We start from the raw sequence: 21,903 nt of genomic DNA, 5'->3' as shown, positions 1-21,903 counted from the left end.
GCTCAAGTTTCCAGCAGCGCCTTTGTGTGGCAGTCGCCCACCGACCCTGGCCCGGTGTCCCCAAACCCCATCGAGGAGCCCCAGTGCCCGGACCCTCGCTCCGGCGGCCCGCTATGCCAAGTTCTAGAAGCCTCTCGGCCCTCGACCGCTGGCGCCGCCCGCGGAACCACCTGCGCGCCGAGCCCGGCCGGTTACCTGTGCCACCGGAGCCGCGGGCGTCCTGGACAGGCGTCTGTCCCGGCGTCTGTCCCCCCCGGAGCCACCGCGCGCCCTACTCCATGCCCGGCGTCGCCCGGCCTGCGGAGCGCACTGGACGCGCGGGGCGGACGCACTGGCGCGGCGCTCGGAGCTGGACCGCGGCCGCCTGGGTGCGCCGGTGCCGATCCCGCTTCGGACCTCGGGGCCCTTCTTATCCCCGCGCGCCGACGTCAGGCGGGTCCCCGAGGGCTCCGCACGGCCCTAATTAGAAGGCGCTGAAGTGTCGGTACCCCGCGCGTGTTCGTCAGACCCCCCCCCGCATCTCCTCCCACCTCTCCCCACCAGGCCCGCCCCCGCTCCCCCGCCCCCCTCCTCCCTCGTCCCCTCCCCTCCCCCGGCCCCTCCTCCCTACCCCTCACCCCTCTTCTCCCCCTCAGTCTATTTCCCTCCGTTCCTGTCACTTGTGACAGGATGAGAAGAAAACGCCTTTACCAGGAACTCGGATCTGTTTTTGTCTAAATGTAGATCTCGGGCTATTAAAAAAGGAGCTGCTTGATTGCCTCGACATTTAATAAGTCAATTAGAGGCTGCCGGTTTTGGAGGAATCTGCCGGGCGGCTGGGGGCCACTAGGACCCGAGCGCCAGTCCCGAGGCAGGGTCCCCCGGGGCAGGGCTGGGGTCAGGGTCGGGAAGGGCGGCGCTGGGGAAACTCCAGGTGCACACAGTTGCCTGGCAGGACCACCCCCCCCACAACCCACGCGAGAGGACGGGCCGCAGCCCCTCTGGGCAGGCTGGTCACTACCCCCTTCCTTGGAAATGCCCGCAGGGACCCTCCCGGGGGCCCTTCGCTCCAGCCTCTGTCTTTCAGAAAGTTTTGGTTCTTTGGCTGTAGTCTGGCGCATTTGTGAGAGCTCAACAATTTATCTCCTTTATTTTTTTTCTTGTAAAATGTATTATCTATCAATTGCACTCTTTCCCATTTTATTGGCGCTTTCTGGGCAACAGCTGGACATCCTCCAAGCCAGCATCTGATGGGGAAAGGTGTCCTAAGTGCGGTCCCAGAAAGGGAGAGCGTGGGCGAGGATTAAATCCTCCCGATTAGAAGGGCGGCCACGCGGCGGCGACGGCGCGAGAGGCTGCAGGTGCGCGGGTCGCCGGGCCCCAGCCCCGGAGGAACCCTCTCTCTGCCTCTCTGTGTCTGTCTCTATTTCTGTCTCCCTACTTTGCCTAGGTCTCTTCCCTCAGGAAGAGGAAGCGGCAGAGTAAGAGTGGGGTGAATAGAATACGATGGAAGATACTAAAATGTGGTCATCTAACCCCCCCCCCACACACACACACACCTTTTAGGGGTAGGTATTTATACTCTGCTCTCTTGGAAAGCAAATAGTTTGATTTCTCGGTGAGCATTTTTCTTTGCAAGCAATATAACTAAAATGTGAACGTTTCTGTGAAGATATGCTCAAGAAAAAGTAAAAATTCAAATCAAACAGATCTCGAGCAGATAAAATGAGATATTTTTCCTCTTTCCCTTTCCCCTTTCTGTGTGTGAAAAGAGATTTAAGCTCCTCTTGCAAGAGCGACGCCTACTGACTGCAAGGGTCCTGCGCGCTGCTTGGCATCCCTCATGCAGCCGGGTGCGTCCAGCGTGACAGAAGCATGCGAAGTTTCTATGGTAAAAAATTTGGTGTAAAATTGTTTTTGGAAAAAAATCTTGCTGCGGTGAAAAAGAAAACAAAAATTACCCTCATCTCATATTATTTTAAATTTACATAGAATCTTTCCTTTTAGGCAGTATTTTACAAAATCAAAGGCTACATTTTTTTTTCTAAAAACTACCAGTAAGTATCCCCCCAGATTCTACCAACCAAGGAAGCCTTGCTAGTAACTAATATTACCCTTTTCCTTTTGCAGTTTTTAATGGGGCAGACAAGTGGATTCCTTGAGTGACTCCTTCCTACCACTCCATCATGTATGCCGACACTTCGGCCCACCTTTGATGCATAAACAGCAGCAACAGAATGGAGCTTGTTGGTGTTTAGATTCACGAGATCTGGCAATTAAGGATCAGACAATTCATGTGTTAATTCATTCAGTTTTGCAAAGATATGTGCTGAAATGACTGTGGGTGCCCCTCATTTTGTATAAACTGTTTTTACAGACTTTTTCAACCTAGTAAAACAGAGATTTATAATCTCTTCTGAGTTTTCCAGTTTATGGTGTTGTCAGGATGAACTCCTTGGCGTTCTCCAGTCATTAGAAATATGCGCATTGTACCTGCTGTTAACACAATCTGATTGGGTAAATTAATTGTGCTGGTTAAGGCATAGCAAAGTATATGTAAACTGGTTTACATGGAAACGCGAAGTTGTGTTTGGCAAATCGTGTGCTCTTTCCACTTCTTTTTGTGTAAAATGAGGTGGTTGGACTTGATGGTCTCTGAAGTCTGTAGAAGTCTATATAATTCTATGATTGTTACCAAAACAACAAAATACAGTGTTCCTGCAAAAAGCTGGCGATAATTCACTATAAGTTTAAATAATCACTATGAGTTTCACTATCTATTTTCAGGCAAGAAGAGGTGATATATTCATATTAAATAATTTAATTCCCTCCTTTAGTAAGTAAGTGAAAAACTTTCTACTATGAAATGTTCAAAAATATGAGAGAAAATTAAGCAACAAATTATATTCTAGCACTATTGGCAAAGAAATAACTAATAATTTCTTTCTCTGGGTTTGATTTAAGTTTGTTTCCCTTCTGAGAAAACTACATTGGCTCATAGAAAGAAAACTAACAAGAGGGGAAAAGTTGCATTTAATCTACTTTTACTATAGATCTATGTTGTGAGACAGACAAGTTATTTTCTCAATTTATAAACAGTATAAAGCTCCAATGTTTCAACTACAATCCCTTTTCTCTTTTTGCAAAAAGGTATATATTTTATTTGAAGTGAATATTAACTACCTTCAAAGCCTTCTAAAATAGACATGTATTAAATACATGTTTTTAAATGAATTATTATATTTGTTCAGCCATTATCCTGGTCATTTAGCAATCTAACTGAACTCCTATTAGACAGAAAAACAATTACCTTTCAGAAAGAATAACATTATGTGCTATAAAGAAATATTGCTTAATGTGTAACTTTTATCAGTTTTGTTATTTTTACTACTGGTATATTATTAGTATGCTAGTAATGTACTAGAAACTGTAGAAAGCATTTAGGAAGATGAGCTTTCTAACAGGACCAATCTTCCTAGCGTAAATGTAATAAATGTGACTCATTGTAAGTAATAATGTTAGAACGCTAGCTAGCAGTCTATTCTGGATCAATGAAATACAGATTTCTACCTGACTCTTTCCCTTACGTGTAGAGGAAGCCCTTGTTCTAGGATATATAGGTCACCTTCCCCCTTTTCTTTCCTTGATATGCACTTTTGCATCTGCAAAACCACCTTGCAGTGAAGTCCAGAAGAGACACGAGCCAAAGGTTTTTATAAAAGCTTGGGATCCTTGATGGCATGGCTGATGTACTGGTGCTCAGTTTTCTTGTCTCATGGCCAAGCTGAAGAGGACCACTCATAGGGGAAAGGCTTACAGGAAGTCTGGACTTTCCTTGGTTCCTTGGAACTAGCTCAGTTATAAAATCCAGCTGAAGAAGAGGTCTTCAGGCTCGGTGACGAGACCTGCCCTTTGAGGTTCCAATCTCACAGCTTTTGATGGCAACAATGAGAATAAATTCACATGTACACACCCCAAATCAACATGTTAAAAAAAGACCCTCCTATTTGGCAAAAAGTCCATCTCAAATTTATAAACAGTCAGATTAGTCCATGGGAATATCTGAACCAAATACAGTCGTGTATGTCAAGGAACAACACCAATGTATCTACATTCTGCATATTTCCTGGATGTTTTTCCTGCATGAGATCTAATATCCTAATCGAGAGTGACACACGTAATGATTGGGGTCATGTAGGCACTTCCAAAGTGCCATGTCCCAAAGACATCCTCAAAACAAGTAGTGCTTTTTTAGAGTAAGATGGCCACTCTCACAAACAACCCACACATTTTAGTGGCTTAATGTAATAAAACTAGATTTCTCTCAAGTCACAATCTAGTACGTGGTGGGGTGGTCTGTCCATGCCCTCACTCAGGCTCCGCCCTTTCTGAGGACCTGGGAGTCCTCACTGGGTCCTCTGCATCTGGCTGAGTCGTGGGAGCCAGGCCTGGAGGTGCCTACATCCCTTCTGCCCACGTGCCATTGGTCACATTCGGCACAAAACAGCTTGTCCTTTCACAACGGGTAGGTCAGATCAATGTGAATACAGGAATATGCTTCCTTTAGAAGACTAATGTTTGTTATGAGTTTTCCTTTCTGTTAAGCAGTTCAGGAAGAAACAATTTTTAACCCCTGGCTGAGAGTCTGGGACAGGGGCCCACAAGTGGGCCGTTAGGTGGGAGGAATGTGCACCAGCAGCTAACCGGTGCAGGGGGCTGTGGGCGGCCTCTCGTCGTGTTCCTTCTCCCTCCATAAAGCAGTTGAGTGCCATCCTCAGGACAGAAACGCAGGACTCAGCACTGGCTTGTCTCTCGGAAGCCAGCCCCAGTCAGTCTCAAGATCTGTGCTCCCACCACACCGAGCTGGTCACAAATTCTTGCTCTGGGATCTTCGCCCAGACTGCTCACTTTGTCCAGGCAGCTGTCTTTCCTTCTTTCTGCCCCTTGCTTTCACTGAGTAACTCACCCTTGTTCTTGCCTTAGACACTGAGTCTTCACCCCACCCTGGCCTCCCGAAGCCTCGTATCCAGTGCTTCTCCCCATCGTGCACCAACCTCATTTAGTCCGTTTAGTTTCTGAGCACATCCTAGGTTGCTTTTCTGTATCTTCCATTAGTCTATCATGTTCTTGCAGCCAGGGGCTGCCTCTGGTTCACCATTATATCACCAATGCTTCGTATCATGTAGGAACATCGTATACACAAAGAAAATATTTTTGAAAAACTGAATCAGCATATGATTTGTATGTATTTTTACTGACAGATGCTCACAAAGCATTACTGAAACATATTTATTGGGCACCTATTCTATGAATACCAGTGTTGTAGAATTTCAAAGATAATTCGAACATGGACCATCTCTTTAGAAAGTATGTGTCATATAGTGAAAATATGACCAATATACTGTTAATAATGAAAGATGATATCCAATGGGAGCTATCTCTGAAGACTTTGCAGCAAAAGTGATGTTTGGAATTCACTTAAACGTTGAGGGGAGTTGTCACACAGGGATGGGGCAGAGCATGCTGGACAGAGGGACGTGCGTATGCAAAACCCGAGGTGGGAACCTCAGTGCATCTGGATGGAAAGAATGACTACATGAAAGGGGAAGGAGGCAGCTTCTTCATCTCCACTGCCCGTCAGAAAAGCAGCATCGGGCCGGCCCTGTGGCTTGGTGGTTAAGTGCGCGCGCTGCGATGCTGGCGGCCCGGGTTCGGATCCCGGGTGCGCATCGAGGCACCACTTCTCTGTCCATCCTGAGGCCGAGTCCCACATACAGCAACTAGAAGGGTGTGCAGCAGTGACATACAACTATCTACTGGGGCTTTGGGGGCAAAAAATAAAATAAATAAAATCTTTAAAAAAAAAAAAAAAAAGAAAAGCAGCATCGTGGAGCAAAAACAGCGTGGCTGCGAAAGGCAGACATGAGCTCAAGTTCTGACTCCCTCTCACTGCTGCGTGAACTTGGGCAAGATGACCTCTTTGAGCCTGGTTTCCTCATGTCTACAGGGAGGTGACAAGAGTAGCTGTTACCTCAGTTTTGTGGACATTAAATAATAAAATGTCTGTTAACCTTTTAGTACCGTGTCTAAAACACTTTGAAAAACCAACTGATCAAAAATTTATAACTATCTTTTATAATGTGTACTGTCCTAAACGTCCTTTTTTCTATATTTCAACATTTCTTACAATACGCCATGAATGACAGCATCATCCAAATCCTACAGTGTCTGGGGCAGCAGAATCAGTGACTTGTTCACAGCTGCATAGAAAATCTATAGTTAGAAAATGGACTGAAATATCCTGAATTATTAAGTGTCCACGAGACCAGCCAGTGCTCAGCGCTCAGACTGGGGGCTCAGACCAGTGAGTGACGGCTCAGAGCAGTGGCTGAGGGCTCAGACCAGTGATTGGGGGCTCACCCCAGTGGCCGAGGGTTCAGACCAGTGATTGGGGGCTCACCCCTGTGGGTGAGGGCTCAGACCAGTGATTGGGGGCTCACCCCAGTGGGTGAGGGCTCATACCAGTGATTGGGGGCTCACCCCCATGGATGAGGGCTCAGACCAGTGATTGAGGGCTCACCCCAGTGGGTGAGGGCTCATACCAGTGATTAGGGGCTCACCCCCATGGATGAGGGCTCAGACCAGTGATTGGGGGCTCACCCCAGTGGATGAGGGCTCAGACCAGTGATTGGGGTCTCACCCCAGTGGATGAGGGCTCAGACCAGTGATCGGGGGCTCACCCCAGTGGATGAGGGCTCAGATCAGTGATTGGGGTCTCACCCCAGTGGATGAGGGCTCAGACCAGTGGCCAAGGGCTCAGCTCAGTTGACAAGGACTCAGACCAGTGGACAAGGACTCAGACCAGTGGCCGAGGGCTCACCAGTGAGCAAGGGCTTCTGCTGCGATCTGAGGCAGCATGCAACCTGCTGTAGGTGAAGATGATTTCTGTGTATGGTTGGCTCGGGACGTGAATTTATAAAAACAGTCTGTTTTTGCTCCCCCGACCCTTACTTATAGTCATGGGGACAACTGGACATGGCTGCACTGCTTCCTCTGGTGTTTTGCCTTGTTACCATGTAATCTGTTCGACAGAGGGGATGTAGATACTCAGCACCCATCAGATATAGCTGATTCCTGGTCCAGGCGGAACTTGGAGTTTATATGACATCAAACAAAAACAGCTCTGTCCCTCCAACAGGGAAGGGAAAGTCCATGCTGAGACACTTGGATTCAGTCACGCATCCAGCTGCCACAGTTTTAGGTCCCTAGATGTGCAGGCGATAGAGGCGAGAATTTTTCTGTAAGAGCCCGCATTGGTTGAGGTGACACACATGGCAGTGTCCCCGCCTGTGAATGAGCCCAGGTGGAGTGGAGTGCATGTGTGTTGGGCTGGAGTTGAGGTAGTTTATGGATGGAGGGGAAAGTGAGGAGGGAAAGGGTATCGAAGTGTGAAAGATCATAGCATATTTCGGAAATTTGAGGAGTTCCTCTCTGGAGCAGAGTGTAAGGGAGAAAATGAAAAGAGAAGAGGCCATTCTAAGTTCTTTGAGCTCTCCTGATAAGTGACTATAGAGCTCTGGGCTGGCAACAGACGTGATCAGATTTATGTTTTCCATAGATCACTCTGAGAGTGGATGGAGAATGGACCAACAGGGTTTAGGCCAGCGGCAGACAGAGCAGTGAGGAGGCTTCTGATTCGTTCACTCGCTGATTCGTCCATTCCTTCAGCCAAAGGCTGTCGCTCCACTGAGAGTTGTGGAGCGCTCCGTGTGTGTCAGGCGCTACAGCAGGTCCCATGCCACTGACAGGAGGTGACTGTCCCTGCCCCACGCTGCTCCCAGTCCAGAGAGAGAGTAGGCACCAGCAGATGGGTGACAGGATAAATACTAGCAAGTTACAAAAAGTGCAAAGAAGAAGGAAAAAAATGCGGAGACAGAGGTGAGATGACAAGGGGGGAGGGGAACTCACGTTTCCTGAGGTGTTTGGAGAAGTTGTCTCTGAAGAGGTGGCATTTGAACTGAAATCTAGAGAATGGGGCAGCCACTCGCAGTCACCCCAGTGAAAGAGGAGGCAGCCAGAACGAAGGTGGAGATGAGGTTGGAGAGCAGAGAAAGTCTAGCTTCACAAAGAATTATCTCTTTTTCTTTACTGTTTCATCCTGAGATTAGCACTCCCAGTGACGTATGGTTCTATATGTGCATTTAAAAATACACTGGAAGAGGGCTGGCCCCGTGGCTTAGTGGTTAAGTGCGCGCGCTCTGCTGCTGGCGGCCAGAGTTCAGATCCCGGGCGTGCACCAACGCACTGCTTCTCCGGCCATGCTGAGGCCACGTCCCACATACAGCAACTAGAAGGATGTGCAACTATGACGTACAACTATCTACTGGGGCTTTGGGGGAAAAATAAATAAATAAAATTATAAAAAAAAAATAATAAAAAAAAAATAAAAATACACTGGAAGAAAAGAATGTAAACTTGAACTTGGAGCTTTTATAGCCTCCATGAGGTAATTCATTCATCCATTCAGCAAATGCCATCTTTAAAAGGGGCACTTTACTTTTGTGTCTTTAAGTTGCTGTGACTTTACAAGATCAAAATATATTTTAACTGCCTTGCACATTTTAATAATTGACATTATATTGCATTTATATTATAAAATGGTAGCTGGACATATGTAGCAGAAAGTAAATCCAGTTTCATTATTCAGAATCTTTGATATCTGACTTTCTTCGATAGGGCCCTCACTAAATGTTGTCAATCACCATGGGTTAATGAGGATGCAGTTAAGCTAATGAAGGTCTGAACCGAAACAACCATACCTGGAATTGATTATTGTAATTTTAAAGGCATTTCTAGTTAAAGTGTTAGCAATTAACAGTTTCGAGGGATTTTTTTGCTAAAATTAATTGATAGGTGCTATTTAAAGTGGTTGACAGCTCTTCTTACTTCCTATGATTGTGTTCTTCCTCAAATCTGGATGAATATTTCTAATGATGAATTTCATGCACACACAACAATAGGAAGAAATTCCATTGTATCGTCAGCAGGTTGAAATCACAGAGTGATGGAAAATAGTGATGGAAACAAATTTATATCAATCCCAAAGTTGTAGCTTCCGTTGGGCCCAGTTTTTCTCTGATGTAATTTGTATGTACAAGAAGTAAAAGAGCTCTTTACAGTTTTGACTTTATTTGAACCCTTATGATTAGCAGGTTTGTGAAAGAATAGTCCCATATGCAGGGGGTTGATAAATATAATTTCCTCCATCTTTTAAGAGGCACTCAGTTTTGAGAAACTGATATATATACTCTGGCAATATCCACTCTACAAAAGGCAAGAACATTCAGACAAAAAATGAAAAATGGAATTGATCATTCAGATGCTTCCAAATGTTTGGCATCTGTAGAAATTCCATCTGAATGACCGGCTCAATTCTTTACAAAGTATTTTTGCAGAGCTGACCCTGAGAATATGCTCATAATTACTTATGTATATCCCTGAGAATATGGGTGAAATTTAAGTTGAATTGAACCTTAAATGTGCTAAGGACATTTGTTATTTAACGAATCTGTGGTTAATTTATTTTTAAAGCAAATAAGCACTTCCTATGGAAAATTACTATTCATTATGATTTTTGTAAATTTAAATTTATGTCACTATGTAGAAGTGGATTTTTAAAACAATTGTGGATGTTTTAGAATTATTTTGATTATTTCTCTATGCTTTTACAATGGTTATTTTAATATTAATATATGTTATAATAAGCTACATGAGAACTTTCTGATAGTTTCAGATAAACAAACATGCTGTGTTTACTGCTGTGGAATTCTGCATTTCCAAGCCTCGTTTCTGCCAAGCACACTCTAGCTAAACCTGGGCTAGAGCTTTGGGCAGTGAGGGCAAGTTTTGGAAAAATATGTAAAAGTCTACTGCAACTCCTTTTTGTAATGCAAGAAAGATGCATCTTTATTATCATCATCTTCATCGCTGTCTGTAAAATCTTCATTGAAAGTCAAGGAGAGACGACTTTCACAATATGTACATTCTCTATGTAGACACCGTCCTTTCCAATAAATGTTGGCTTACGTTGGTCAGATCAGATAAACAAGGCTCAAACAGATATAAACCAACACACACACCGTGGTTCCTTCCACACTCCACATGTGACTTAGGACTGTTCAGCTCTGGAGACTCCATTCCTGCTCCCTGGTGCTGGCGATGCCGTTAGGGACCTTGCTCCCCCAGTCCTGGACCAGCCTGGCACCCTCTGGGAACCGTTGAAAATGCAAGAGTGCCGTCCCCCACTCCCCACCCCTGGAGAACCTGAGTCTGTCTTAGTAGCATCCCCAGGTGGTTCTCCTGCACATTAAAGGTTAGAAGCACTGATTTGCATTATTTTAAATATGTTAGACGATTTTAAATAATGTCCATTGACTTCTGGCCATGGTAAAGATTTATCCCCTGCTCCCAACTCTCCTCCCCTCTGTCCAATAACAACGTGCTCATTTCCCTGTTTTTTGCTTCTGCATTCGTTCCATTGGAGATTTCATAACACACACACCTTAATCTTACATTTATTATAGATAATACTCTGTAAGCGTTTTATTCCTTTTATCCTCTTCCCTCCCCCACCCCCAACTTCTGCATCTCAGCCTCGACTTTTTATTTTCAAGGTTGATAACTCACACATTCTGTTCAAACCACTGATAAGTCTATCATGCTCTGGCTATGGTTGACCTAAAAGTTGAGAATGAATGATTTAGCAATGATTTTTGTAATGAGTAACAAAAAACTCAAAAGTGACCTAAAAATATATATAAAATACATATACACATATACTTACATATATATAAATCCTACACACATACACACACACGCGGGAAGTCAGGTTAGTAGCTTCTGTGGTTAGTCAGCGGCTCAAGGATGTTTGGTCCAGCACCTCGTCGTCGTTGGAACATTTCCTCATGGTCACAAGTGGGCTGCCTCAGACTGAGTTTTGTTTTGTCCCCGTTCTCAGGCAGAGAGTCTTCTCAAGCAGGATCTGCTGTGTTTATCCTCCTAGCAAGAGCCACATTGAAGCCGTTAAGACAAAAGCTAAATCCAGGACATGCAAAGCAGAAAAGCAGTAGGACTTGGGTAATGTTTCGGACTTGCTCTTTGAGTGCTAGGTTGCCTAACTAGGGCCGGCTTGTTTTATGCAAAAAATAATTCTCTATTTGGTCAAGCCACTGCAAGTTGGGTTTCCTGGTCCACGTAACCAAATTCAAACTTAATGCGTATTCCTTTAATGTATCGGTGAACCAACCTGCCACTCAAGCAATTGCTGTGATCTACGGCTGCTACTATCAATACTAATCTAGGTTGTTCCCCATAGAAATCACAACCTGCTCTCATCTTTTGTCTTTTTTCAAGAACTGAGGCATCTCCATTTTATAGACAGCAGGATTTTTGTGCTTGACAAGTCTGTGTGTGAAAATCTCCATTTATTTCTCTTGTTGTTGAGCTAATTGATACAACCATAGAATATTGCATTGGAACTAATGCCATGTTTCAAGACCTCTAGGGAGCTCCATGATTTCCTGGGAGGTCTGAGCACTGACTCCTAGGGACCCTGTGGACAGCAGAGGGAACCCTGCCCAGTCTTTTTGCATCATCCTCTCACCTTCTGGTGCTCTATCAGACAGTGCTCTGCTGCTGTTCATAGGGTTTTCATGACCAATTTTTTTGCAAGTGGATGGCCAGGTCCTTCTTCCTGGTCTGTCTAGTCTGGAAGCTCTGCTGAAACCTGCCCACCCTGGGTGACACTGCCGGTATTGGAAATCCCAGTGGCAGAGCTTTCCGCATCACAGCAACACGCAGCCACCACAGTATGAAAACTGACAGACAGTGGTGTGGATACCTGACCAGGAAAAGAACTGGGGCCGTGGTGGTGAGAGCATGAATCTTAACGACTAGACCACTAGGTCCCCAACCCTTACTGAATCTAGAACAACTCTACTTTCATTTTTAAATTGGGCTTCCACTTAATATTACACTTAGAAAAAAATTAGAAGTGTTTCACTGCTTAATAAAGGTTGGAAATAACTGATCTGTTCTCATGCTCTCACCTTTCTAGGGTGTATTCAGAGAAGTTCAGTTCCTTAAGATCACACAGCTTATTAAGTGGCAGAATCAAGGCCAAGATTCAAGGCTTTGGATATATTCTCCAGCACTTCCTCCACTGTGCTTTATAGCTTCTCATGCTGACTTTTTGAAGGCAACCATGTAAACAAGATGGGAATACAGGCTTATCTTATACAAAGAACAAGAGTTCAGTATCTGAGTGAATAATGGTGTTTTTGGGTACCAACTGGGTAAAAGATGGATGAGGGGCCTGTGCCTCTCACAGAAGTGACACAAGGCAAAGATGAAGGCCAAAGCCACTTTGGACGAGCCTTTGCTGGAGTGAATGGGAGCTTTGGAGACTGAGCTCTGGGTCAGGGAGACTGATCCAGAGCCAATTCTCCCCAGGTCTCCGTGCTTCCTTGGGGTCAGTCATCCCTGGTATTAGGTGAATTGAATGAGTTTTCAAGCTGAGGTTGTCTGGGAAATCCAAGTGCCAACTGGTGGTCAACAAAATTAATCTGTCTTATACGTATTTAGTATTTTCTGTTAGTTTATTTCTTAATGTGATTTATGAAAAATGCATTGGTCCTGTACGGCCCAGGCTTTCCAAGATGGGGTAGTATGCTATCAGGTGCTAGTCTGTGCAATGAATTATCAAGATAAATTTATTGCACAAGCTACGATGTTACCTGTTTTTGATGCAGGGTACTCTGATACCCTTAGACTCCCTTTGTTGCTATGGTAATCACTCTGTTAATTTATCCTTTCTGTTAATGGAGCTTTAATTAGCATCAACTTCAGTCTTTCTGCTGACCACGGGACTTTTATTTTTTTTTTGCCTCCTGATTTTTTTTTTTTTACAGTATAAACAGTTATTTATTGTGCTGTGTCACTGGCTAACCTTCACTAATATATATCTAAAAGTATAGTATGACATAGTATTTTTTTATATTTTGTTACATAGTACCGGTAACATGAAGATACATTTTCGCTGTAAAAGAAATACACAATTTCTATTTATAGAGAATAAATCAGGGCTCTCCCCCCTACTCCACTTGCCTCCTAATAGTTGGAGAGTCCCTGATGGTCTGTTTTTACACGTTTCACATAAAGAGAGAGACAGATACGGCTCTGTCTCTCTCTCCGTGTCTCTCCTGCTCTTTCTGTCTCTCTCTAGCATAAACTCCAGAATCTTATACATGTTTAAATAAAACATAACTCATTTATTTTGATCCTGGTTTCTACTGGAAATTCCTTGCTTATCCAGAGATCAGTATTTTTCCTCAGCAGGCATGGACGCAAATCTGATTGAAAATCCATGTTGAATGAGATTGACCATTTAATTGAAGAATGTGTCTTTGATGTACAAGATTTTTTCTCTACTATAGGCTAGGACATCTTAAATGATTCCCTAAAAATTTCAAAATAGTAAAATGAAAAGTGCATTTATTACTGTCGCTAATAATTGACCTGCTATAACTCTGTGGGTTTGACAAAGTGAATTCATTCCCTCGGAAACGTGCCATGTTCAGTGGTCCGGAGTGAGGCATTGCTTCACTTCCCAGTTTTATTTCGGAGAGCCAGCAGTTACAGAAAGCATTCTGTTCTCAGCAGAAGTGTTTCCCTCCCCCACCACAATGAGAGAATGGAGAGATCTCCCTTGAGTGGATTAGAAACAGCCAGGGTTAGTCTTAAGAATGGATCTTCTAGTTGATTGATACACATTGGCAGTATCAATATCAGTTCAAACCTGGAAATCTTGAGCCAGTGATTTAAAATCTCAACGTAAACAACGAACTGGATGACTATACTCAAGGACTATCTATTTTAAATTATGACTCCCGTATTCCCAAGTGACCCGCCTTCCTGAATTCACAGCACTTATGTGACCACGTTGATCTGTTTGGCCTCCATGCTACAGCTTTGCATATTTTTAGTACACCTCTCATAGTTAATGACCCAAAGTTATTACAACCATGAAATAAAATATGCCTCTAAGAAGATATTTTTAAAAATTCTTTACATTTTTGTCAAAGTTCTAACCACTTCAAAGTGTTCAGCTTTATTTCCTTCAATCTTACTAAAGAGATGGCTGGTGATGCTGGTAAACAGACGCATTTTATCGTAATTTAGCAACGAATAGTTTCTATGATTTGTCAGGCTGTTTTTTCCCGTAGATTAACCCAATACACATTTAACACTATGGCGAGTGGTTGTCTTTTGACTGACATGTTTCTCACCGAACTTGATGAAATCTTCGGATAACTGCACCCCTTTAAAGGAGCAGTGATTGCAGTCATGGTTTAGAGCGCATGTCAGTTGTTCTACATGGTTCAAGGTCTCTGGACACTGAGGGGAGTGTCACGGGGCATTATTTTAGATTCCCACGGCCACCTTTACCCCTTGTGGTTGTGAGGCCTCTGAGTACCCTTGTCCGTCTTGTGTTTCCCGGGTGCCAACTGCAGGTGTGCGACCTCTGCTTTCCGTTGGGCAGGGTGGATCCACCTGGGGAGGGGCAGGGGAGACGCTTCTGGTGCCCAGGCAGGCCTCCCAGATGCCAAGTGGCCTGCGGCAGTGGCACCTTTTAAAAGAGACCCTGCGATTGCTTGATGCAGCCTGGAGTCCAGCTCTGGCTCCCTTGGAGGTATTTCTACCATCTCAGACCTGTGATGAGTTACTTTTCTGCTTAAACCAGCTACAGTCTACTCTCTTGTTTGTAAGTGGGAACAAAGAACGGTATTTTTTTAATGTAAAACAGTTAAAGAGTATTTACAGAGGAGCTTCTACACAGAACATTGGAGCATATTTCACAAACCCTGCTCTGTAACCACTATGCCAGATGAATTGGGGGAGCTTTAAAATGCAGATTTCTGGGCCTGCCCAGAATGGCTGAATCCAGTGTCTGGCGAGGCCCAGAGCTCTTCATTTTTCACACAAGCATGCCAGGGGATGCCTACGTCAACGAAAAATGATAGGAAAGAGAGTAAAATATTGCTCCCATCAACAGGGACTTCAATTCAGTAAAGAAGCGTCTATCTCTGTCTCTGTCTCTATCTATAGATCTCTCTCTACATATATATCTCCAGTAAGGAAGACTCTGTATGTGTATATATATAGTCTGTTTTAAAGCTCTCTGAATTCATTTGACACTAGTGGTTACAGAGCACATTTTGTGAAATATGCTCCAACGTTCTGTGTAGAAGCTACTCTATAAATGTGTGATAAGAGTTTCACGTGCAGAGAATACTGTTCTTCATTCCTAGTTACAAACAAGAGAGCAGACTCTGCTTAGTTTAAGCAGAAAAGTAACTCGTTAAAGGTATGAGATGGTAGAAATATAATAGATATAAATATATATGTATTTGTCCTGACTGGATATATTTGTATACCTGTATCTATCTATCTAGAAAGAGAGAATGAAAGAATAAAGAGAAGAGAGAATTATTTTAAAAGTGATAATACAATTTAGAGAAACCAATTGTGTGGCTTTGGGGTTTAAGATGGCCAGACGAACACATCGATTTATCTTCTTTTCTTGCTGGTTTCCCACGAAATGATTGTTGAAGAATACACTTAGAATAAACCTCCACAACACAGAGAACGGAGTGTTTCCTCAGATGCGGTGGGTGGGGTGGCAGTGGGGGCCGCACCTGGGGAGAGGTGCGCATGCAGGTGCTCCCAGGACGCTGGGCGGGCTCCAGCGTGTCCACAGCCACTGGGGGCGGGAGGGGCAGGAGTGAGAGGTGAGCTCAGGCAGGGGCCCGGCCGGAGGTCTGAGCAGACAGATCCTCTTTCCCTCCTTCCTCATCAGCCCCCTGCTGCAGTGCGCAAGAAGGCCCAGTGGTTCTCCATCAACAGAAGGGATCAGACGCGTGGGGAACGAGGCAGCAAGTGCGGTGTCAGCTGCAGACTGAAGTCCACCCCATTCTGGTGTTTAAATCACTGCCTTCATCTGAGGACCCTGAGCCCTGAGAGAGAGAGCTCAGGGAGGTGGTCCTGGGAGGGAGCCAGCGGCCAGGGCACCTCGGCTTCCCGTTAACCGCTTGAGCCTGTGATGCAGGAGGTAGACTTAGAGAATAAAGACAAATGTCCCAGGTAGATGTGACTGTGTGAGTCAAGGCACAATGGGTGCAAACCGAATGACACAGACTCTGAAGGACGTGGAGGGAGGTCTCGCCCCTGTGAGGGCTCCTCCAAGGGCTGAACTCCTGCAGTTCCTCAACTGCTGGCGTTAGCAGGCGAGCACTGCATGCCGGGAGCCGCACTAAGCTAGGAGCGCGCGTCCATTCGGTCAACAAACATCTGCTAAGGACCTGTCACGTGTCAGGCAGTGTCCTAGGTGTGGAGACACGGTGACGATCAAATGGAGAAAACCCTGTTCTCACAGAGCTTACACTCTAGTGAGAGGACGTTGATGGCAGACATACGGACGAGGTAAAACACATCATGTGTCAGACGATCCAACGCCTGGAGGAAAGCGAAGCCAGGCGAGAGCGGCGAAGGGATTCGGGGGGGGTTTCAATCCGAGGCGGGGCTGCGGGCTCCCCACTTACAGACAGAAATCCAGTCTGAGAGCCTCGAGAACGTCCCCATGCCCCACTAAGGACCAAGTGGCAGAACTGAAATTTAATCCTGAGTGTAACCACACAGAACAAAAAAGGTGCGAGACGGGTTTGTCCAGGAAGCTGTCACAGAGTGCTAGTGCCGTGTACACAGCTGCCTTTCAGAACGAGCCCAGCCTTTGTGCACAGACAGTGCTGCTCGGCCACAGTGTGGACATCTCATGGCCGCTATCTGGGGGCTCACACTGTCGGCCGGGTCACTTTCTGACCAGAGGACAACACAGATCTTTTGTGCTTGCAAAACATCTGGAATTTAATTCAGATGGAAAAAAAGAAATTGTGGGGGAGGGTGATCTCCACTTAGACCATGTTCAGTTTAGGGGCTTGTCAGCCTGTGGGCTTTTCCAGCGTTTGTTCATCCTGGGAGGGTCGTTATTGAGAGTAGTATTTAGTGTAGTTCACCCTGAGCAGCAATCCCCCACTTAAGTGAGTCCAAGGAAAACAGAAAGATTACACGGTGTGCGGGAGGCCTGGCTCTGGGGGAGGACAGACGGTTCTGTACACTTGGCAGGAGCGGGAGAGGTCCCCTTACCTCCTCTGTCATCAGGATCAAGTGACCGAATCTTCAGGCTTTTATTTCACTGGTCTGTAGCCAGGTCGAACCTGCTTCTCCCTGGAAATCTCGTGACACAGCCGCTGTTCACTGTGAAGGGTGTCCAGAGACGGGGTCTGCTCTGTGGAGAGGGCAAGGCCACATTTATTTACAGCTTTTATGTGCATTTCTGTTCCCCAAATTGAAAACACATTGAGGGCTCTGTCGGCAGCCCGAGGCCCAGCCCTGCCCAGGGCAGGCCACCCACCGCTGGGCCTGGGGCGGCCGCCCTCGCTCCTCCTCCCGATGGCCTGTGCATCTGCGGCCTCTGCCCCTTCCTGCCTGTGGGACGAAGCTTCTCTGGGTGTTGGGGACACCTCTCTGCCCCCGCGACTGCCTCCCCGAGTCGCGCCCGAGGTGTCCCTTTGGCTTCAGTTTTTACCTTTTATTCCAAAGTGCATTTGTTTAACATTTATTTGATTTTTCCCCTTGGGCTTTATGAAAAGGATATCTTGGAGTTGAGGAGAGGAGAAAGAAGGAAAAATGATTATTTTTTCACATAAAACTGAGGTCACCCAATGCCTTCAATAGTGAACATTACTCTGAGTTTCTGCCCCAGGGCTCCACCCACCGGGCGCAGGCTGCCGCCCTGGCCAGCGGTCTCTGAAGCGGCAGTGAGCCCGGGCGTGTGTGGGTGGGGGTCTGTGGGCACGTATTTCCAGCTCCTCCCTGTGGTCTTCGGGTTGGTCTGTGTTCCACAATGGACGCAGTATCAGCGGACGCAGTGCTCCTGTGTGCCATCAGATGAGTGCCCGCAGGGTGGGACTGAATGATGAAAACATTCGATAAAGTCCGAAATCAGAAAAGCCAGCCGGTTCTTCCCTCTAGGTTGTAAGCATGGTAAGAGCAAGAATACATCTTTTTTGTTTTCTTTAGATACTCTGGTTGTTTAGCTGAATACTTGAAATGTAGTGGACACCCCATAAATGTTTCTGAATGATTGAATCAATGCCTTTACTCAGTTTAATGACCAAGAGTGGAAATTTTTAGGCTTTTAATTCTTTCCAAATCAAAACCACTTGCATAGTGGTATTGAAAGCGCTACCCTAATATAAAAAGCTATTTAAATAGAGTTATAATGGTTATCACAGAAAGATTATTCAGAAGGGCTTAATTAATCAAAACAGCAGTTAATATTCCAAAAGCAAGGTTCTCTTTGATTGGGACTACCAGCAAGTGCTTACCAAACAGATACCAAATGCTCAAAACTTTTGTATCTGTCTTGGGGACCAGCGTTTCCCGCATCATAGTGAATGGATGCTTAACATCTAAATTAGGGCGCATGCTTCTCATATTATCTAATAGAGTTCAAATGGGTTTTTGATTCATTGCTGAGCAGATATTTATGGAGTGGGGATGGCTGGTGCTCCAGGAGTGGTTCCCTTTATGCCCACCCTGGTCTGAGAGCCTTGTAGGAAACTCAACCCAGGAAGAAGAAACCCCGCACGTTCCTAAACCACCCATCACGGCTCCATCTCGCTGAAACGATGGAAAGGAGATTTACTTTTCCTCCTGAACAGTGAGAAAAGAACTTGTTCAACTGAGACACGCCAGGTGAGAGTGTCCTGGGGACAGAGCTCCGGGCACTGAGGGAAGAGACCCAGCCCGTCCGCCTCCGTGCGGGGACGGCGGCCCGGTGCAGGTTACCACACTGGACCGCGTCTCGGTCCCAGCTGCCACCAGTTAGCTTATGACCCTGGCCTCTTGACTTTCCCTCCTTGGCCTCTGAGCCCTCCTCTGTGAAACAAGACAGCAAGATTAGAAGCTCTCAGGACCCATTCATGCTCTATGCAGATTCCCTGGGGTAGTTTGATGACTCACCATTCACCCAAGCAAATGGTATTTTTCACTTTTCAACTAAATTACTTTCTGTTGTATAGTCAGAGCTGTCAACCCACACAGGAGAGAAGAGTTTGAGGCTTTCATTTGATTAACACATTTATGGTGATGGAATAAAAATCAGGACCTGTCACCACCAGCCCTGCGAGTGGCAGGGATTCTGTAGAGAGCTCTGGGACCCAAGAGAGTCCAGAGGGCATCTCCAGCTACGAGGTTCCTGACTGCTATCCTGGCCGGGCGCCTGAGGCTGCAGACGGGACGGTGTAGGTGCGAACGGAGGAAGGAACCTCAGCAGACACACAGCGGCTATGGTGGCTGCGAGCTGCTTCGTCGACTGCTCCAGCGTCTCCAATTGCTGAACGGAATCTTCGTTTTCATCTGGCAGTCCTCCTCAGGTCCCCACACCCAGCTTCTCAGCAACACCTCTGCATTGTCTCCATCATGTTTTCTTTTAATTCGACACTTGCATGGGAAATGTTTAATGAGTCAGAGATGATAGCAAATTGCATCAGATTGGCACCCACACCCGTGTCAGTTTCAGGAGAACTTGTCTCTGTTATTTTGGCAAAAGGTTTTTCTATCTTTGTGAAAGAAAATTTTTTTTGACTTCTTATCCTCTAAGATTCAGGTTTCTTATTGCCTTGAAACTTATCGGCTTTGTTTCACAAGAGATAAACCTTCAAGTTTAGCAATGCATAAATTTGAAATGTTAGTCATACTGTAATAGTGATAATGAGGGGAAAAAAGACTAAGAAATCTAATTTTTATATTGTTTTCAGAACAGAACAACAACCAGATCCCTATAGAATCTAATGTCAGCCAAAAAGAGGAGCCTGTTTCAAGGAGCAGAAATAATAAAATACTGATCCCCTCTCCACTTAAAAAAAAAAGAACTGACTGGTCACAGTGGACCATTAGGACCAGCTCTCTCATTTCACATTGCTCTTGAGGAGCGTGGCCCACGGAAGGGTGGGGCTGGCCCAGCGTCTGGCACTCATCATGTCTTGGTCAATGAACGCTGATTAGACGAGCCTGCGCCACCTAGGCATGCTGCTCGTAATGGAAGACAGCTGCCCAGAGTGTTAGTGAACACGGACCAGGACGCTGCAGAGCTCACAGGAGTTTTCTTTCATCACACCACAATGTAAGGATAAAGCCCTTAGCCACCCAAATTCAAAAAGAAATGTGAGTTTTTCATCAAGAAGGATATTCTTAGCTTCCATTCGTCTTACTTGCTCATTTTCTTTCTTCCTCTGGTGCCCAAATAAAGGCAAAATTGCACGGCTAGCTTTGCGTGGTGGTCCCTGGGCCACTTTCTTGGCGTCTGGCCAGATCACTTAGGCACCACCAGTGCGAGGATTCTTCATCTTCCCCACGGTGGCTTAGCAAGTGACAGAAAAATCACCAAGATATAAACAGCCGCACTGTGTTTGCAGCGAGGTTGGCGAGAGGCCAGCCCCGCCCCTGCCCTGATCCAGCACGCCTGATTTGACGGACAGAACGCAGCCTCTTCATGCTTGCTCTGCTTTTGGACACATGCAATCAATACGGCGCGTGCTAATTACGAAAGGGTGATTAAAATTTGGGGGTTTGTTTTAGATTAGGCTTGGCGCTTCAAGCATCCTGAAGAAGTTGTTCTCCAAGGGCACTGAGCAATGGGACTGAGCTGTTCATCAAATGCGGCCGAGGTCGCCAGCTCCATCTTGTTCAGAAGTTCTCAACTGCGTGGTGAAGGAGGAGATCGCAGAGGAAGAAAACGCTTAAGTTTTTAAAAAGTAGAGTCTAGGTGGGAAATCCTGATTCACATTGCTCAGGCCAGAGCAGGGGACCGAGGGTGCTGCTGTGGGATTTAAGGCTCAGCAGAGCAGACCAGCTGGGAGGAAGATGCAGGACGCAGCGCCCAGGTCACTGTGGGGGTGTGGCTGGGGCACATGCGGAGGTGCGGTGACAAGTTCTTTTTTACCAAACCTTTGTCCCTTTTGAATTCCACATCACGAGCCTCTTTTAAAAGTTTGATTAATGTTTTTTTCATAAAAGAGAGAAAAAGGAGTTTACAGACCCTTGAGTAATAGGAATCCCAAGTCTTTTGTATAAACTTGGGTGGCTCTTTCCCTTTTCCCGTTCACAATTACATAAAATAAAGAAACAAAAGCACAGTAGTTGCTTCGACTTCCCGTTCCTCTGCTCAGGGCTGGTCCCCGGGGCCTGGGACTGCTGCGTGTGTTCCCAGGACGAGCAGACCTCCGTGGGCTTCCCTGAGGGAAGTGGACCGGGTGCCCTCCCATCATCCCCGGCTGTGTCTCTGGGGAGGTTCCACCCTAGGACTGTGCTTCGCCCGCGGAAAGCCACTCAGCCCACCTCCGTTCCTGTCTGCAGTGTGGAGTCTGCACCCCATCTGCCTGTTTAGGTCCAGCTAGTGCGTGCTGGTCACTGGTCACTTGGGATTATTTTTGGACACACCTTCCTCAAAAGTGAATCTGGTGCAGAAGTTGCCGTGTTCGAAATGTCAGAATCTGCCAGCTTTCCCTCTTTCCTTTCCTGTGGTTCCAGCAGGGCTTGACAAACAAATAAAGTTCAGCTTTTAGGAAGAAGCAGGTGAGATGAGATCCAGTCACCACAGACAACTGAACGCGTGGCTCCCTCACAGAGATGAACTTCTGCTAACTGGTCAGTTAGGAACCCCACGCATTGCTGAGAGAGGGTCAGAGCAGGACTGAAAGCAAGAGACAGGAGGAGAATCCGGAAGCGCAAACCTCCAAACTTGTT

The sequence above is a fragment of the Ceratotherium simum genome, chromosome 11, assembly GCF_057802395.1.
Source record: "Ceratotherium simum simum isolate JZ-2026a chromosome 11, ASM5780239v1, whole genome shotgun sequence".
NCBI classification, from domain to species: domain Eukaryota; kingdom Metazoa; phylum Chordata; class Mammalia; order Perissodactyla; family Rhinocerotidae; genus Ceratotherium; species Ceratotherium simum.
The sequence above is the reverse complement of the archived record's forward strand: the minus strand, read 5'-3'. Positions refer to the sequence as shown.